This window comes from Oenanthe melanoleuca, chromosome 3 (genome assembly GCF_029582105.1).
Source record: "Oenanthe melanoleuca isolate GR-GAL-2019-014 chromosome 3, OMel1.0, whole genome shotgun sequence".
NCBI classification, from domain to species: Eukaryota; Metazoa; Chordata; class Aves; order Passeriformes; family Muscicapidae; genus Oenanthe; species Oenanthe melanoleuca.
In genome coordinates, this window is record NC_079336.1 from 74,860,761 (window position 1) to 74,867,974 (window position 7,214).

General features: G+C 39.2%; 1 long non-coding RNA gene across 4 annotated transcripts in view; it reads left to right on the plus strand.

Annotated features, from left to right (window-relative positions):
• Window positions 1-7,214, plus strand: part of LOC130250634 (uncharacterized) — a 111,335-nt gene that overhangs the window by 14,765 nt on the left and 89,356 nt on the right. The gene's annotated exons all lie outside the window — the stretch shown is intronic.

The window sequence follows — 7,214 nt, forward strand, 5'->3', positions numbered from 1 at the left end:
CCCAAAGACATGAAAGCTCTTAAAAACCCTAATGCATTAGCAATGTGGGTTTATTTTTATGAGTGTGCATACTTATGTCTTAAAATGAATATAATGTTATAGGCTGGATTTTATTCTCTACCAGAAAAAGATGCATTATCCAGTGGAACAGCCACTAATTTGTGATCTTTTCTCAGATTTGCCCACTGGCATGATGCATCTTCCAACATGCCAAGGGCTAAATGGCTGTAATTTGATGTAATAAGGAAGCTTTCAGAAGGCACCTTGCAAATAAAAGTTAACAGGGGAGAGGGGACATTTTTTAAAATCCATATTCAATTTTTAGAACTACAAGAGGAGCCTTACTGGAAAAATGGAAAAGTGTGTAGTTTCATAGAAAGCAAGGCACAATGGGCACACTCTCATCTGCAGCACTCCACAAGGTGCATGGCTGAAAAGGAAAAACCCACAATTCCAGAAGGGGAAATCTTTAGGACCATGCACAAACTGGTATGCTCTTGGGCTTCTGTCTATGGAAAATGCCCAGAACACATCCTGTTTGAAATCAGAGCTGACATTCATGTTCCATTCCAGTGCCCAATTTTCAGCAGAAGAAACCAAACATATGTGGCAGAGGGGAGCTCAGCATGCTTTAGCTTTGTCGTGATGCTGTTCCAGAGGGCTCCTAACTTCTATGTGCATTGTCTGTGTTGCTCAATGCCAATAGAGTCTGAACAAATTTCTAAATTAAGTGGAAAGGCCTACAGGGTTTTAAGTTGGTTAAGGGCACTGAGACTTCATTAGCAATGCCACAGTCTCCTACTGGTTATGGGACTGCTATGTCAGAGCCATTTCTTTGTTGCATGAAGTGCAAAGTAATCCCCTTTCTATATGACTGTCTCTCATCCTGATGAAATGATTTGGTGAAAGGATGGCACCCCACATGCAAACTACTTACAGTTTCCCTCTTTTCATTCAATAACTGGAAAGGAAAGGAAAATACCTTCTGGTTACTCCCACATCAGGGAGCAATCCACAATACTGACAAGATAAATATTTTTCATGATGCAGCAGTAATCAAGGATGCCTCTTTCTCTTGCTGGCTTCTTTAGGAACAGTATCAGGCACTCTGTGGCTCCAAGATAGTTTAAGATTACAAATACTATTTGGGTAGAGTATCCCATGTCTCAGAATGACTTAACCAGAGAGCCACTTCATAGTGGTCTGGTTACACCTGTTCACACTTAACTGATTCTGCACAAATTTGACCTCTGCTAAGGTGTCATGGTGCAGTGAATATCCCCTCTGTTGCTGGCCATATGTTGTATTATTTCTTGAACTGTGACAGCCAGGTTATTCTAACTGCTCTCCAGACATAGGATGGGATAATCCTAGTTCCCCACCAGAGCTCCAAAAAGACAATAATAGTAAAACAAATAACTTAATTCCTTGCTTGTAATTCTTGAATATTAGATTTCCTGAAGCCATCACTATCTTATTTTGCCCTCTTCTCCAAGTTATGTAATCATATTGCCTTATGGTTGATTATTGTTCAAACTGAGCAAAGCCTAGATTTTTATTTTACTTTAAAGGATAAAGTTTTTCATGGGAGTTTAGAGAAAATATGAATTTAAGGTTTATCATTGAAATCTTACACAGCCTGTTAAACACAGGTGTTTATAATATCATGTTGTATATAGTCTAGTAAAGCACTGCAGTTCCATACAACAGTACTCTTTAGATACCTCAGCTATCCAGTACTCCTTAGGTACCCCAGCTAATGCTCTTAGGCTAAGCATTGCCCTCCAAACATTTTACCTTTAAATATTTTCACCTAATGTGAAGGAATTTAACTCAGTTAGAAGCACAGTGTTATCTTTCTTATTCTAGTGATGCCAGTCTCAGCTGAGAAGAGCTTAAGTTGCCCAAGTTCATGGCACAGACCAAGTCTCTGCTAGAGCCAAGACAACCTAGACGTTCAGGTTAATGCTGTAGTCAGAGAAATCTTCCTCTTTCCCTTTGTTCTTTCCTTGGCCCGACTGTCTGCCCTGCAGTGCCATGGGAAACTCTCTTTATTGTGCCAGTGCAAGAACAACTGTCAGTGCTGGAAAGCACATTACTTTCAGCATGAGAAATAGTATTCCTCAGTATGCACTTCTTTAGTGTGGCTGGGACCTCCACAACTCTGTCACAAGTTACAGGGCTCACTATAGAACCCCAGTTAAAATTTAGCAGATTTGAGGCTTACATTCAAATAATTTCATATGCCAAATGCAACAAAAGCTCTTACAACCCTGTGGATGCAGGTCAACCTTTACAGTTGGTTTGTTAATTTGCTCTCTCCATCTACATTTTTCTAGTGAGAGCAGTTTGGACGACCTAGCAAGTGATGTAAAGCTTTTCCGAATTTAGAAAATATTTGATGATTAAACATGAGTACATGAACCATGAACTGCAGATATGTGCATCTGCCAGGAGAGGAAATAGAAATATTATGATTAAGGATATTCCCACAATTTTTCCACCAGATGAAATTTAGTAAAAATTAAGGTGGAGAAACAGTGGAATATATCCCCAGAATTTCTTCTGTACTACAGCACAGTGCTTCAGCAAAAAGGAATAAGTGGAAGCCCTGAGAGACAGAGATAACATGCTATAGTATCACTCAGAAGTTGAAAGTATTGGGTAGCACTCAGTTTCCTACAAAGAGAATAAATACTAGGAAACAAACCATCCAGTTATTACATTATAAAATAGATGTCAGAGATATCTGGTTGAGACTCCATTTGCAATTATTTCTTTTGATTTTGATACTGCTTTTAGACAGGTTTCTAAGGAGCCTGGCATAAATGTTTTAAGCTATGGAAACATTTTTCCTTCCAGTTGTCTAAACATAGTGGCAATGAGCATGTTTCATAACATTATTCCTAATATACATTTTTCTTCTTAAGTGTGCACCGTATCTGTAGGCAGCTAATGAGTAACCTAGATCTTACCCTATGCTATTGTATAGAATGCATTTTTGAATCCATGTGATCAAAACCTGGGATTTGAACATTAGGGGACAACCTTGGCTGTAGTGCAGGGACCATGAGATGGTCAGATTCTGGATCTTGAGAAAAGCGAGACAGGCAAAAGCAAGATCACAGCCCTAAGCTTCAGAAGAGCAGACTCTAACCTGCAGGGATATGCTCAGAAGAAACCCAGGGGATAGAATCTAGGAAAGAAGAAGGATCCAGGAGAGATGTTTTATTTTCAAGGACTATCTCCTCCAAGCTCAAGAAAGATGACTTTCCTGAGAGTGAATTTTTGAAGGACTTGTCATGGTTCTTATTGGGTCTAGATCCTCAGGATATGTTCTTGGCAAAACAGCTGGCATTATTCTTCCCATTCCTAATGATGAGCCCGTTCCTGGGTGTCTCCTCCCACAAGTCCCCACTGACTCCAACTGATATTCCAACAGGTATCTCCTGAGGACCAAATGATGGTGAGTAGTTTCCACTATGTCTGGTTGTGGCTCTGGGTTGGGTCTGGGCCTTACTTTCATTAGGTACAACTGAGCTGCCATATATATGGAGAAGTCTGGCAAAAAAGCAAGGAAAGGCCCAGATCCACTGGCCTTTCACAAGTGCATGAGACCATCTTATAGTGTAATGTGACAATATGTGGGCACTGTGACCTCAAAGCACTTGAGGCTGAAAGGATGCCACAATGGACTGAAAAATCTACTTGGCTAAGTGCTGACATATGGTATCTAACTTGATGTGAATTTTACCTTTCCAATATATGGATGCAACTTTCTTCTTGAGTAGAATTATCATCCAGTCTGTTAAAACTGCAGCATTTTTTAGTAGGGCAGTTAAGTGCCCTGGAACAACAATGGCCATTTGCTAAGTGAGCAAAAGGCTCAAAAAGACTTTTCTTTGACTGACGGTTCCATCCTACATAGCAAACAGCAAATGGCCCAAGGCTCTTTCATTTGTACTGAACCAAAATCTAATTGTGTGTCAGATAGCTTTTGTGAGTGTTTATTACTCACAGAAGATAGAATTAAACTTCATCTCCAGATCAAAAGCATTACCTACAAAATTCTGTCAGACGTTGTTAGGATTCTTAAGTCAGATCCCAGTCCATCCACTGGCTCAGGAGGCCCATTTCGCCTCAGCCCAAGGCGTTCAGTCCCTGCCCCATTGATGTCTGGCCTTCACCCCTGCCATGATTAGTGTTTCATCCTGGCAGGAGGTTCTAACAGACGAAAGGTTCCTAAATATTGACTATCTTCTGAAGCAAAGGAAACAGCACAGGCTAGAAGTCACCCACTCATAAACCCAAAGTCCTAGTTTCTCTGAGCACAAACTAGAAATATCTTAGGCAATGAGAAAGATAAATAGCTTGAGCGATGTGTAGGATTGTACTACAAGGTACCCATGAAAAAGAACATTATCATTACTGTAAATATTCTGGGAAATTTATTTCTCTCTGGAAATACCCTGGCATAAATCTGAATCTGTGATTTTATTGGAACAATGTTAATTTATACTAGGAGACAATCAGTCCATTTATAACTGTTATAGGGGAGAAAATAATATAATATTCAAAAGTAAACAGAAAGCATGAGGTACTTCCTTGATTTTCTAGCTCTTGTAAAACACTAATTAAAGAGAAGCAGTTAGTGATGAATCCAGTCTTATATTTGAAGTCAGGAAACCTCTTTAAAAAACACATAAAATGAAAGCATTATAGGAAGCAGATGTATTGCCATACTTTGTATCCATAGCAAAAGCAAATAGATGCAAGCAGACCAGCTGGGTCACTAATTTATTTAATTTACAACAACTATATGTAGTCCACTGTGTCTCTTAGCTTCTTCTTGCATCATTCAAACTTTATTTGGTCTCACTATGCCAGATCCAGCACCTTCTCTGCTAGACTTTCATCTGCCTTATTTAAATTAGACATCTCAAACAGCTGCTTCCGATTCTGGTCATGAATCATATCCTCAAAAGGGCAGACCCTAACTGTCTCTTCTATCACTAATTTTAGCAGTAACGAAAAAAAATTGAGCCAATATCTCCCGTGGTTTTCCGTAACTTGGCCTTAGTCTGTTCCTGTTGTTGAGAATTTCCTATGCAAATTAGGTAACATTCTCCAGCTCTCACCTTCTTAACTAGCTTCCTTGTTAACACCAAAAAATGCAAAAAGGAAAAAGGACTAAAAAGTAAAGTCATCCTTAAACAAGGTTTTGACTTGTTTATGACTGCGTTTGGACTTATTCTTTTAGATTTTCTTTCCTTTTCTGTCATGTTCACATAACGAACAGGTATTTATACCTATTTGGCAGCAGGTCCAGATGGTGCCATCCTGTGCATACTTTGTACTGTTGTGGGTAAACAGGTGAAATGAAATAGATACCTTCAGTACAGTGAAGTTTCAAGAGAATGAATTCAAGTTCAGGGCTTCTGATAGCCTCCTTGTCAAGCTGCTTTCCATCCTTCAGTTGAAATCTAGCTTGGAGACTTGTTTTGCTTCTCAGTGTCTGGATTTGGTCTTTCTCAGAAAGTGACAGAGATCCATGTGGGGTTGTGTACTTCCCAGCATTTTACCTGCTCTCTACCTCCCACTGACCCCCTCAGCTGAATACTGATCACTCAGGCTGGCTAGGGAACAGGGCCAGGCGTTCAAAGGTTCTTGAACTGGATGATGACTGGACTTTTCAGGTATATTTTTCTATTGTATTGTGTACAGCTGAGTTTGCAGGACTGTACTTATGTAGGAAGTAGGCACATGCCTCTTCTTTCTTCTTCAAGCCCTTAAGATTACATCTCTAGGCCTCCACTGTAGATCTTGCAGTTAGAAGTGATGGGAAAGTGTTTTCTGACACACTAGAAGGCTTTGTAAAGCATCTGTGGAACTTTCTGTGCAGTGGTACAGTTAGCACACTTTTCCCATGGACACAGAACTGACAAAATATCCAAGGCAACTTGGAGATATCTCTCTCACTGTGTATCTATCTATCTATCTATCTATTGATAGATATATATCTATATCCTTCCAATTGATGCAATAACCACAAAGCCAGCTTGCAGTGGGATACTGGTTTTCAGGAAATAGATACATGATGCCTCCTTGGAAAGTCTGATTTCATTTAAGAACTTTTCTGAGGCTTCAGCAGGACAGAACTTATCACTTCTTTTCAAATTTAGATTTTGATCTGACAAATTTAGGTTTTGATTTTGACAGATGAGATGCCAGATCAGATTATACAAAGCAGTATTTGACAGAAGACCATGTCACAACAGAAGCTGGGCACATTTTGACTTTGTATGTAAAGACTGAGGAGATGTGAACAATTCAGGGATCCAGCTTCTTAGGGAACTAACAAAAAAGCTTTAAAGAAATATGAAATCTGCCTTGCCAGTGCAAAAGTCCTATTCTTGACATGAGGAAAGGTTCTCCTCCACAATACAGTAGTTTTTTTGCCTGGAGCAACAGCTATTATTTTAGTTCAGACCACCCACCCTCATCACAAGACTTAAGGATTTACAAATTTAGCAGAGCAATGACATAGAAAGGATTATACAGACCAAAAAATCCTGCAATAGTGGGACACTTTTCAGCAGCCTAAGCCAGGAAATAAAGTATAAAACTGGACAAAGCAAAAATTACATGACTGCAACAGCTGCTAATAGAATCTGGTTTTGCTTTCTAGAAGCAAAAAAAGCACTTTCTTGGAAAGCCCTACAAGATAATGACTTTCCATTCAGCAAATACTTTAATGTTCTAATAATGGTATTTGAAGCTGGTTTACACAGAAAATGTCTAATTCCCTATTTCACCCAAACTTCCCCTATGCTAATGAGTGACAGGTTTTTCCAGTGAAAGTTTTGGCCTAAATTCTCCTTAGGTTCTAAACCCCCAGGTCCCATAAGAAACATGGCCAAGCAGAGCTTTGAACCTGCTTTCTAAAACAGAAAAAGCACCACAGTCATCACCATTCTTCTTGGATTATGAATACATTGGAAATTGGATACAGGCTTACGCACAGAGAATTGAAGTTAAAGGCAATTAAATATCTTAAAAATAAACACAGTTCTTGGGCATTCTACATCTCATTTCCTCACTTAAAGGAATATATGGGAGACTCTGCACTAATGAGACATGCAGCTACAATAATAGATATGTTTAACAGGGGTAAAGATTGTGTTCCTAAAAACATGCTGAAGGAACATTTTTAT